Here is a 12,500-nt window from a genome sequence, read left to right as displayed (position 1 = left end):
TCGGACTTAGCACTTTTCGGCTGTGCCTGGCTGGCGGCCCACTCACTCGATCGCCATGTCTGTTTGCCACAGTTTTCCCGGTGGTGCCGCACCCGGGCTCGCCCCGGCTGACGCAGTTTTCGCGCCGCCCCGGCTGACGCGGTTTCGTGCCGCCCCGGCAGACGCGGTTTTCGCGCCGCCCCGGCTGACGCGGTTTCGTGCCGCCCCGGCAGACGCAGTTCGGACTTAGCACTTTTCGGCTGTGCCTGGCTGGCGGCCCACTCACTCAATCGCCATGTCTGTTTGCCACAGTTTTCCCGGTGGTGCCGCACCCGGGCTCGCCCCGGCTGACGCAGTTTTCGCGCCGCCCCGGCTGACGCGGTTTCGTGCCGCCCCGGCAGACGCGGTTTTCGCGCCGCCCCGGCTGACGCGGTTTCGTGCCGCCCCGGCAGACGCAGTTCGGACTTAGCACTTTTCGGCTGTGCCTGGCTGGCGGCCCACTCACTCGATCGCCATGTCTGTTTGCCACAGTTTTCCCGGTGGTGCCGCACCCGGGCTCGCCCCGGCAGACGCGTTTTTTTTTTTCTTTCGCCCCGGCTGACGCAGTTTTCGCGCCGCCCCGGCTGACGCGGTTTCGTGCCGCCCCGGCAGACGCGGTTTTTTGCGCCGCCCCGGCTGACGCGGTTTTTGCCGCCCCGGCTGACGCAGTTCGGACTTAGCACTTTTCGGCTGTGCCTGGCTGGCGGCCCACTCACTCGATCGCCATGTCTGTTTGCCACAGTTTTCCCGGTGGTGCCGCACCCGGGCTCGCCCCGGCTGACGCAGTTTTCGCGCCGCCCCGGCTGACGCGGTTTCGTGCCGCCCCGGCAGACGCGGTTTTCGCGCCGCCCCGGCTGACGCGGTTTCGTGCCGCCCCGGCAGACGCAGTTCGGACTTAGCACTTTTCGGCTGTGCCTGGCTGGCGGCCCACTCACTCGATCGCCATGTCTGTTTGCCACAGTTTTCCCGGTGGTGCCGCACCCGGGCTCGCCCCGGCTGACGCAGTTTTCGCGCCGCCCCGGCTGACGCGGTTTCGTGCCGCCCCGGCAGACGCGGTTTTCGCGCCGCCCCGGCTGACGCGGTTTCGTGCCGCCCCGGCAGACGCAGTTCGGACTTAGCACTTTTCGGCTGTGCCTGGCTGGCGGCCCACTCACTCGATCGCCATGTCTGTTTGCCACAGTTTTCCCGGTGGTGCCGCACCCGGGCTCGCCCCGGCAGACGCGTTTTTTTTTTTCTTTCGCCCCGGCTGACGCAGTTTTCGCGCCGCCCCGGCTGACGCGGTTTCGTGCCGCCCCGGCAGACGCGGTTTTTTTGCACCGCCCCGGCTGACGCGGTTTTTGCCGCCCCGGCTGACGCAGTTCGGACTTGGCACTTTTTGGCTGAGCCTGGCTGGTGGCCCACTCACTCGATCGCCATGTCTGTTAGCCACAGTTTTCCCGGTGGTGCCGCACCCGGGCTCGCCCCGGCTGACGCAGTTTTCGCGCCGCCCCGGCAGACGCGGTTTTCGCGCCGCCCCGGCTGACGCGGTTTTTGCCGCCCCGGCTGACGCAGTTCGGACTTGGCACTTTTTGGGCTGAGCCTGGCTGGCGGCCCACTCACTCGATCGCCATGTCTGTTTGCCACAGTCTTCCCGGTGGTGCCGCACCCGGGCTCGCCCCGGCAGAAGCGTTTTTTTTTTCTTTCGCCCCGGCAGACGTGGTTCCCCCCCCCCCCCTTTTCGCTCGCCCCGGCTGACGAGGTTTTCGCGCCGCCCCGGCTGACGCAGTTTTCGCGCCGCCCCGGCTGACGCGGTTTCGTGCCGCCCCGGCTGACGCGGTTTTCGCGCCGCCCCGGCTGACGCGGTTTTTGCGTCGCCCCGGCTGACACGGTTCGGACTTTGCACTTTTCGGCTGTGCCTGGCTGGCGGCCCACTCACTCGATCGCCATGTCTGTTTGCCACAGTTTTCCCGGTGGTGCCGCACCCGGGCTCGCCCCGGCTGACGCAGTTTTCGCGCCGCCCCGGCTGACGCGGTTTCGTGCCGCCCCGGCAGACGCGGTTTTCGCGCCGCCCCGGCTGACGCGGTTTCGTGCCGCCCCGGCAGACGCAGTTCGGACTTAGCACTTTTCGGCTGTGCCTGGCTGGCGGCCCACTCACTCGATCGCCATGTCTGTTTGCCACAGTTTTCCCGGTGGTGCCGCACCCGGGCTCGCCCCGGCTGACGCAGTTTTCGCGCCGCCCCGGCTGACGCGGTTTCGTGCCGCCCCGGCAGACGCGGTTTTCGCGCCGCCCCGGCTGACGCGGTTTCGTGCCGCCCCGGCAGACGCAGTTCGGACTTAGCACTTTTCGGCTGTGCCTGGCTGGCGGCCCACTCACTCGATCGCCATGTCTGTTTGCCACAGTTTTCCCGGTGGTGCCGCACCCGGGCTCGCCCCGGCAGACGCGTTTTTTTTTTTTTTCTTTCGCCCCGGCTGACGCAGTTTTCGCGCCGCCCCGGCTGACGCGGTTTCGTGCCGCCCCGGCAGACGCGGTTTTTTGCGCCGCCCCGGCTGACGCGGTTTTTGCCGCCCCGGCTGACGCAGTTCGGACTTAGCACTTTTCGGCTGTGCCTGGCTGGCGGCCCACTCACTCGATCGCCATGTCTGTTTGCCACAGTTTTCCCGGTGGTGCCGCACCCGGGCTCGCCCCGGCTGACGCAGTTTTCGCGCCGCCCCGGCTGACGCGGTTTCGTGCCGCCCCGGCAGACGCGGTTTTCGCGCCGCCCCGGCTGACGCGGTTTCGTGCCGCCCCGGCAGACGCAGTTCGGACTTAGCACTTTTCGGCTGTGCCTGGCTGGCGGCCCACTCACTCGATCGCCATGTCTGTTTGCCACAGTTTTCCCGGTGGTGCCGCACCCGGGCTCGCCCCGGCTGACGCAGTTTTCGCGCCGCCCCGGCTGACGCGGTTTCGTGCCGCCCCGGCAGACGCGGTTTTCGCGCCGCCCCGGCTGACGCGGTTTCGTGCCGCCCCGGCAGACGCAGTTCGGACTTAGCACTTTTCGGCTGTGCCTGGCTGGCGGCCCACTCACTCGATCGCCATGTCTGTTTGCCACAGTTTTCCCGGTGGTGCCGCACCCGGGCTCGCCCCGGCAGACGCGTTTTTTTTTTTCTTTCGCCCCGGCTGACGCAGTTTTCGCGCCGCCCCGGCTGACGCGGTTTCGTGCCGCCCCGGCAGACGCGGTTTTTTTGCGCCGCCCCGGCTGACGCGGTTTTTGCCGCCCCGGCTGACGCAGTTCGGACTTGGCACTTTTTGGCTGAGCCTGGCTGGTGGCCCACTCACTCGATCGCCATGTCTGTTAGCCACAGTTTTCCCGGTGGTGCCGCACCCGGGCTCGCCCCGGCTGACGCAGTTTTCGCGCCGCCCCGGCAGACGCGGTTTTCGCGCCGCCCCGGCTGACGCGGTTTTTGCCGCCCCGGCTGACGCAGTTCGGACTTGGCACTTTTTGGGCTGAGCCTGGCTGGCGGCCCACTCACTCGATCGCCATGTCTGTTTGCCACAGTCTTCCCGGTGGTGCCGCACCCGGGCTCGCCCCGGCAGACGCGTTTTTTTTTTCTTTCGCCCCGGCAGACGTGGTTCCCCCCCCCCCCCCCTTTTCGCTCGCCCCGGCTGACGAGGTTTTCGCGCCGCCCCGGCTGACGCAGTTTTCGCGCCGCCCCGGCTGACGCGGTTTCGTGCCGCCCCGGCTGACGCGGTTTTCGCGCCGCCCCGGCTGACGCGGTTTTTGCGTCGCCCCGGCTGACACGGTTCGGACTTTGCACTTTTCGGCTGTGCCTGGCTGGCGGCCCACTCACTCGATCGCCATGTCTGTTTGCCACAGTTTTCCCGGTGGTGCCGCACCCGGGCTTGCCCCGGCAGACGCGTTTTTTTTTTTTCTTTTCGCCCCGGCTGACGCAGTTTTCGCCCCGCCCCGGCTGACGCGGTTTCGTGCCGCCCCGGCAGACGCGGTTTTTTGCGCCGCCCCGGCTGACGCGGTTTTTGCCGCCCCGGCTGACGCAGTTCGGACTTTGCACTTTTTGGCTGAGCCTGGCTGGCGGCCCACTCACTCGATCGCCATGTCTGTTTGCCACAGTTTTCCCGGTGGTGCCGCACCCGGGCTCGCCCCGGCAGACGCGTTTTTTTTTTTCCTTCGCCCCGGCAGACGTGGGTCCCCCCCCCCCCTCCGTCTTTCTTTTTGTTTTTTTTTTTCGCCGCGGCTGAAGTGGATTTTTCGGTGCCTCGACGCCCCGGTAGTCGCGGTTTTTCCGTTTCCGCACGGCCCCGGCTGACGCTGCTCGGTCACAGTCGCCTTTTGTGAGGATTGCAGACTTCTTGAGCGCGGGTGTTTTTTTTTTGTTGTTGTTGTTGTTTTATTACGCATTCGCTCCAGCAGACGCTGTTTAGACTTTTTGTTTCCTCTTTTATCCTGCGACGAGGTGACGAGGTTTATTCGGTGCCCCGCCGCCCCGGCTGAAGTGATTTTTCCTGTCCCGTGCCGCCCCGGCTGACGCGGTTGGGACTTCGCGTTTGTTCGGCCGCCACGGGTTTTGGCGCACTCGCTCGGTTGCTTGTTGTTGCCACTTGTTGCGAACCCAGGTTTCTTGAGCGAGCGCGGGCGTTTTTTCTTCCTTTCTTTCTTTGTTCTATGTGTTAGCGAATCGGCCTTTAATATCACACGAGGACTCACAACCAACAATTTTCAGTTTGAAGTGTAAAAAATCTGCAGGTGTTGACGTAACTGACTTGCCCCGTACCCTTGAGTACATCCATGAAGTTCTCGTAGTACTACTAAATCGCATTATTCCAAGTGGAGAAATTCCCATAAACTTGCAAACCTCTACACGAAAATCGGTGCGCGTGATAAAGTTGAAAATTATCGTCCGATATCAAATGTGCCTTCTATAACACAAATTCTAGGAAAAAAAAAAAAACACTTGTTCGCCGTTTTCTGCGCCGTGACTGGCAGCACTCCGGCGAAGCGAAACGGGGTCGATTCGAGCACGATATCGGCGTCTTTCGACGTGCTCGCCGGCGACCGTCGCACGAGTACGTCGCACGAGCGCGTCTGCCGGGGCGCCGTTTGCGAAGCCGACGCAAAAGTGGGAACCGCCGCTCGGATGATCGCCGCTTTCGGCAGAGTGAGTGTTGGCACTCCGGGGAAGCGAAACAGCGTGAATGCGCCCACGAAATCGGCGTATTTTGAAGTGCCCGCCGGCGACCGTCGCACGAGTACGGTAAACCGCGTCAGCCGGGGCGTAGTTCGGGACGCCGACGAAAAAGTGGGAAGCGCAACTCGGATCTTCGCCGTTTTTGCAGGAGTGAGTGGCGGCCCTCCTGCGAGACCAAGAAGCATCGATTCGTGCACGAATTCGGCGCCTTTCGACGTGATCGCCGGCGACCGTCGCTCGAGTAGGGCAAACCGCGTCTGCCGGGGCGGGCTTCGGGACGCCGATGCGAAAGTGGGAAACGCTGCTCGGATGTTCGCCGTTTTTGGCCGAGTGAGTGCTGGCACTCGGGCGAAGCCAAACGGGGCCGATTACGGCACGATATCGGCGTCTTTCGACGTGCCCGGCGGCGACCGTCGCACGAGTACGGTAAACCGCGTCAGCCCGGGCGGAGTTCGGGACGCCGATGCGAAAGTGGAGAACGCCGCTCGGATCTTCGCCGTTTTTGGAGGAGTGAGTGGCGGCACTCCGGAGAAGCCAAGGAGCGCCAATTAGCGCACGATATCGGCGTCTTTCGACGCGCTCGCCGGCGACCGTCGAACGAGTAGGGCAAACCGCGTCTGCCGGGGCGGGGTTTACGACGCCGACGCAAAAGTGGGAACCGCCGCTCGGATGTTGGCCGTTTTTGGCAGAGTGAGTGCTGGCACACCGGCGACGCGAAAGAGCGCGAAAGCGCCCACGAAAGTGGCGTATTTGGACGTGCTTGACGGCGACCGCTGCAGGAGTACGAAAAACCACGTCAGCCGGGGCGAGCGACCCACGGCGGTCTGGGTGCTTATCGCTGCTATTATAGGGGCACCCCGGCAGACGCAGAAAAAAAAAATTTTTTTTCGACCTTCTTTTTTGCTGGTCGAGCTCGGGTAACCCAGGTCGCAATGGGAGCCGCGCACGAAAGCGGCGTCGCGAGACGCGTTCGCGGTCGCTAGTCGCACGAGCTCGGCAACCGCGTCAGCCGGCGCGGAGTTCGGGATGCCGACGGCTAAGTGGGTACCGCTGCTCGGATGTTCGCCGTTTTTGGCCGAGTGAGTGCTGGCACTCCGGCGAAGCGAAACGGGGCCGATTCGGGCACGATATCGGCGTATTTCGACGTGCTCGCCGGCGACCGTCGCACGAGTACGGCAAAGCGCGTCTGCCGGGGCGAGGTTTGCGATGCCGACGAAAAAGTGGGAAGCGCCGCTCGGATCTTCGCCGTTTTTGCAGGAGTGAGTGGCGGCCCTCCTGCGAGACCAAGAAGCATCGACTCGCGCACGATATCGGTGTCTTTCGACGTGCCCGCCGGCCACCGCCGCACGAGTACGGCAAACCGCGTATGCCGGGGCGGGGTTGGCGACGCCGACGCAAAAGTGGGAACCGCCACTAGGATGTTCGCCGTTTTTGGCAGAGTGAGTGCTGGCACACCGGCGACGCGAAAGAGCGCGAAAGCGCCCACGAAAGTGGCGTATTTGGACGTGCTTGACGGCGACCGCTGCAGGAGTACGAAAAACCACGTCAGCCGGGGCGAGCGACCCACGGCGGTCTGGGTGCTTATCGCTGCTATTATAGGGGCACCCCGGCAGACGCAGAAAAAAAAAATTTTTTTTCGACCTTCTTTTTTGCTGGTCGAGCTCGGGTAACCCAGGTCGCAATGGGAGCCGCGCACGAAAGCGGCGTCGCGAGACGCGTTCGCGGTCGCTAGTCGCACGAGCTCGGCAACCGCGTCAGCCGGCGCGGAGTTCGGGATGCCGACGGCTAAGTGGGTACCGCTGCTCGGATGTTCGCCGTTTTTGGCCGAGTGAGTGCTGGCACTCCGGCGAAGCGAAACGGGGCCGATTCGGGCACGATATCGGCGTATTTCGACGTGCTCGCCGGCGACCGTCGCACGAGTACGGCAAAGCGCGTCTGCCGGGGCGAGGTTTGCGATGCCGACGAAAAAGTGGGAAGCGCCGCTCGGATCTTCGCCGTTTTTGCAGGAGTGAGTGGCGGCCCTCCTGCGAGACCAAGAAGCATCGACTCGCGCACGATATCGGTGTCTTTCGACGTGCCCGCCGGCCACCGCCGCACGAGTACGGCAAACCGCGTATGCCGGGGCGGGGTTGGCGACGCCGACGCAAAAGTGGGAACCGCCACTAGGATGTTCGCCGTTTTTGGCAGAGTGAGTGCTGGCACTCCGGCGAAGCGAAAGAGCGCGAATGCGCCCACGAAAGTGGCGTGTTTGGACGTGCTTGACGACGACCACCGCAGGAAAACGAAAAACCACGTCAGCCGGGGCGAGCGACCCATGGCGGTCTGGGTGCTTATCGCTGCTATTATAGGGGCACCCCGGCAGACGCAAAAAAAAAAAAATTTTTTTTCGACATTCTTTCTTGCTCGTCGACCTCGGGTGACCCAGGTCGCAGTGGGAGCCGCGCACGAAAGCGGCGTCGCGAGACGGCTTCGCGGTCGCTAGTCGCACGAGCTCGGCAACCGCGTCTGCCGGGGCGGAGTTCGGGACGCCGACGGCTAAGTGGGAACCGCCGCTCGGATGTTCGCCGTTTGTGGCCGAGTGAGTGCTGGCACTCCGGCGAAGCCAAACGGGGCCGATTCCGGCACGATATCGGCGTCTTTCTACGTGCTCGCCGGCGACCGTCGCACGAGTACGGCAAAGTGCGTCTGCCGGGGCGGGGTTTGCGACGCGTACGCAATAGTGAGAACCGTCGCTCGGATGTTCGTCGTCTTTCGCCGAGCCAGTGCTGGCACTCCGGCGAAGCCGAACGGAGCCGATTCGGGCACGATATCGGCGTCTTTCCACGTGCTCGCCGGCGACCGTCGCACGAGTACGGTAAACCGCGTCAGCCGGGGCGGAGTTCGGGACGCCGATGCGAAAGTGGGAAGCGCCGCTCGGATCTTCGCCGTTTTTGGAGGAGTCAGTGGCGGCACTCCGGTGAAGCCAAGGTGCGCCAATTCGCGCACGATATCGGCGTCTTTCGACGTGCCCGCCGGCCACCGTCGCACGAGTACGGCAAACCTCGTCTGCCGGGGCGGGGTTTGCGACGCCGACGCAAAAGTGGGAACCGCCGCTCGGATGTTCGCCGTTTTTGGCAGAGTGAGTGCTGGCACTCCGGCGAAGCGAAAGAGCGTGAATGCGCCCACGAAAGTAGCGTATTTGGACGTGCTTGACGGCGACCGCCGCAGGAGTACGAAAAACCACGTCAGCCGGGGCGAGCGACCCACGGCGGTCTGGGTGCTTATCGCTGCTATTATAGGGGCACCCCGGCAGACGCAGAAAGAAAAAAAAAAAAAAATGGGGACATGGCGTGCGTCACCGTGCGGCTTCGCAGCGTTGCCGAAGTCGCCGAGCCCTTCGACTGAGCCGAACGGCGGACAGGGAACGTTGGTCGGCCGTTCTAACCTGTCGGTGCCACGCCGAGACGTCGTTAAGGAAAACCGCGTCGTGGGCCTCTACGACGCCGTCGAGTCGTTGTACGTTTGGTGTCCAGCGTGTCGGCGGCGAGTAGCGGACACGTCGTTCACGACTTCGGTCTTTCGCAGTCGACGCGAACTTGCGGAGAGTCGTGGTGCCTCACGTTTTCGGCAGAAACCGCGGCGGAATTTTCCCGTGCGTGCGCGCACGACCTCGGTGCTGTGCCGTCAGCGTAGTGTTGCACAAACTCGTGGCCTACCCAAGGTGCGGTACGTTTGCGGCCGTATCCTCGGTGGGAATTTCGTGAGTAGGGTCGCAAATTCTACGACCTCGGCGGGTTTGAGAGCGACGTAGACTTGTGGCACGCTCAACGTGCCACACGTTTCGGGGCACACCCGCGGTGAAATTTTCTCGAGTACGCTCGTATTAGTGCCCAAGGAGGTCTGGGTACTTATCGCTGCTATTATGTGGGGGTTCTCGTGAGCGGCGTACGCGAAAGCGACCGGGTGTCTGATATGCGGCGGGCTTCGGCCTCGTCAAGCGTGTCCTCGGGTCTGCTCCAGGGGAATCCACGGCAGTCGTCTGCAGCCTCATCCGCTTGATGCGTTAGGGGCTGGTTGTCGGACGGTGCCGTTTTACCACGATATCGAGGTGTGTTCCGTGTCGTCCTCGGGCGATTCAGATGCGAAAGCGCCGAAGACGCGGGCGTGACCCGTCGTCTGGCGGCTTTGCAGTCTCGGCTCCGTTGCTAGTTCCGGCCGGTCCACCGACAGTGCAGCGGGCTTGGGCAACCCGCACGGCGCGACCGAGTCGATGCAACGAAAAAGAGCGAGCATGAACGTGCTTCTTGCCGCACGGCTCCCACTCGTCTTTCGGGAAGGTTGTGCCGTAGCGAGCTCGAACGCCGTCATCTCGGAGTGCAAAATAAGCGTGTTGGGGCGCCTGAAGGTGGCCTCCGCCGCACACAGACTGCGTCCGGCCCGCCGAAGGCGAGGACGGACGCGCAGTCGAACGATTACCTGGTTGATCCTGCCAGTAATCATATGCTTGTCTCAAAGATTAAGCCATGCATGTCTAAGTACATGCCGAAATAAGGCGAAACCGCGAATGGCTCATTAAATCAGTTATGGTTCCTTAGATCGTTTCTTCCTACTTGGATAACTGTGGCAATTCTAGAGCTAATACATGCAGTGAGCCTGGAGCCCTTTGGGTAACGGGTGCTTTTATTAGACCAAGATCGATCGGGTTTCGGCCCGTATTGTGTGGTGACTCTGGATAACTTTGTGCTGATCGCATGGCCACGAGCCGGCGACGTTTCTTTCAAGTGTCTGCCTTATCAACTTTCGATGGTAGGTTACTTGCTTACCATGGTTGTTACGGGTAACGGAGAATCAGGGTTCGATTCCGGAGAGGGAGCCTGAGAAACGGCTACCACATCCAAGTAAGGCAGCAGGCGCGCAAATTACCCACTCCCGGCACGGGGAGGTAGTGACGAAAAATAACAATACGGGACTCTTTTGAGGCCCCGTAATTGAAATGAGTACACTCTAAATCCTTTAACGAGGATCAATTGGAGGGCAAGTCTGGTGCCAGCAGCCGCGGTAATTCCAGCTCCAATAGCGTATACTAAAGCTGCTGCGGTTAAAAAGCTCGTAGTTGGATCTCAGTTCCAGACGAGTAGTGCATCTACCCGATGCGACGGCTCGGACTGAACATCATGCCGGTTCTTTCTTGGTGCACTTCATTGTGTGCCTCGAGATGGCCGGTGCTTTTACTTTGAAAAAATTAGAGTGCTCAACGCAGGCGAGTCGCCTGAATAAACTTGCATGGAATAATAGAACAAGACCTCGTTTCTGTTCTGTTGGTTTTTGGAATACGAGGTAATGATTAAGAGGGACGGACGGGGGCATTCGTATTGCGGCGCTAGAGGTGAAATTCTTGGACCGTCGCAAGACGAACTACTGCGAAAGCATTTGCCAAGAATGTTTTCATTGATCAAGAACGAAAGTCAGAGGTTCGAAGGCGATCAGATACCGCCCTAGTTCTGACCATAAACGATGCCAACCAGCGATCCGCCTGAGTTACTCAAATGACTCGGCGGGCAGCTTCCGGGAAACCAAAGTATTTGGGTTCCGGGGGAAGTATGGTTGCAAAGCTGAAACTTAAAGGAATTGACGGAAGGGCACCACCAGGAGTGGAGCCTGCGGCTTAATTTGACTCAACACGGGAAAACTTACCCGGCCCGGACACTGGGAGGATTGACAGATTGAGAGCTCTTTCTTGATTCGGTGGATGGTGGTGCATGGCCGTTCTTAGTTGGTGGAGCGATTTGTCTGGTTAATTCCGATAACGAACGAGACTCTAGCCTATTAAATAGGTGCGGGGTTCCCAGCACCTTACAACCTTCTTAGAGGGACAAGCGGCTCCTAGCCGCACGAAACAGAGCAATAACAGGTCTGTGATGCCCTTAGATGTCCGGGGCCGCACGCGCGCTACACTGAAGGAAGCAGCGTGTCTTTATCCCTGTCTGAAAAGACTGGGTAACCCGTGGAACTTCTTTCGTGATTGGGATAGGGGCTTGCAATTGTTCCCCTTGAACGAGGAATTCCCAGTAAGCGCGAGTCATAAGCTCGCGTTGATTACGTCCCTGCCCTTTGTACACACCGCCCGTCGCTACTACCGATTGAATGATTTAGTGAGGTCTTCGGACCGATGTCCGGCGCGGCCTTTCGGTTGCGCCGGTCTGTTGGAAAGATGACCAAACTTGATCATTTAGAGGAAGTAAAAGTCGTAACAAGGTTTCCATAGGTGAACCTGCGGAAGGATCATTAACGGATTGTGAAGGGTGAGCGCCTCAGCTGCGTCTGCGCCCGACACTTTCTGCCGCTGACCCCGTTTGGACGCGGGGTCGGCTTTTCCCCACGGGGCTGCCTGAATGTGGAGCGGCACCCCGTGACAAATTGTTGCGCCCAGCGGACGCCAACACCGCGACCTTGGACGGTCGGCCAGGTGGCGGACGCGGGTACAAACGGCGCAACGCACTCATAGGTCGGCTTTCGACCCGCCACTGCACCGTGGCTCGAAGCGCTCGAAATGCGCGACCCGACCGCTGCGGGACCGCCTAGTACTGTAAACAGGAGCGGCGGAGCGCGAACGGCGAGTCGTGGTTACGTCGGTAGAAGGCGAGGCTGCGCGTTCCCGAAACGCCAGCCGAGTGCCCTCCCGACCGTTCGAGCGTGCAAGAACGAGACCCGACAATCGCGCGGCGACTGCCAAGTACGAGAGGAACGGCACAAGCGTCGGCGGTCGGTCAAGGAACTGGCGATGTGACGGGTCCGCTGTGCACCAGTGCATACCGTCCCGCCGTCCGCGGCAAGCGCCTCCGCGTCCTCGGGTGACGGAGGCTGCCGGTCGGTTCTTGCAGGCGAGGGATCTCGCTGGCACCGGTTCGCGTTGACGCGCGGCCGGTCATGGCACGGCGATGCGACGGCCGAGGTGCGCAGTACTCGATGGAGGAACCGCACGCTCCGATGACCGTCCCGCCCTCCGCGGCGTATGCGTACCGACCGTAATGGTTGCAGCAGCGCCGGCCGGCTTTTGAATTCGCCACACGAAACACGGTGCGAGATCGCGGTTAGGGGAGCGTCGACGTTGCCAGGCGTTTTGCTTGCTGCCGAGGGAAAGGCGGCACGGCCACGTCGCGCTCGTCGCGATTAGCGGGTCTGCGCGCTTTGGGAAGGTGCCGCAACGACTTGCCGAAAGAGGAAGCACGGAAGAACGAGGGACTTGGACGTCCCGACAATTGAACGCACTTGCGGCCAGGCCCTTGCTGGCTTCGTTCTTCCGCCTCGAGTAGGCTCGTACGCGGCTCCGGCGCCGAAAGTGG

The 12,500-nt window shown here is 62.0% G+C and overlaps 1 non-coding gene across 1 annotated transcript; it reads left to right on the top strand.

Annotated features, from left to right (window-relative positions):
• The first annotated feature begins 9,630 nt into the window (after positions 1–9,630).
• Positions 9,631–11,445, top strand: LOC142793534 (small subunit ribosomal RNA). The gene has a single exon (XR_012891614.1). It is a non-coding gene; the product is annotated as a small subunit ribosomal RNA (ribosomal RNA).
• The last annotated feature ends 1,055 nt before the right edge of the window (positions 11,446–12,500 follow it).

This window comes from Rhipicephalus microplus, unplaced genomic scaffold (assembly GCF_043290135.1).
Source record: "Rhipicephalus microplus isolate Deutch F79 unplaced genomic scaffold, USDA_Rmic scaffold_306, whole genome shotgun sequence".
Classification (NCBI taxonomy): Eukaryota; Metazoa; Arthropoda; class Arachnida; order Ixodida; family Ixodidae; genus Rhipicephalus; species Rhipicephalus microplus.
The sequence above is the reverse complement of the archived record's forward strand: the minus strand, read 5'-3'. Positions and strand labels throughout refer to the sequence as shown.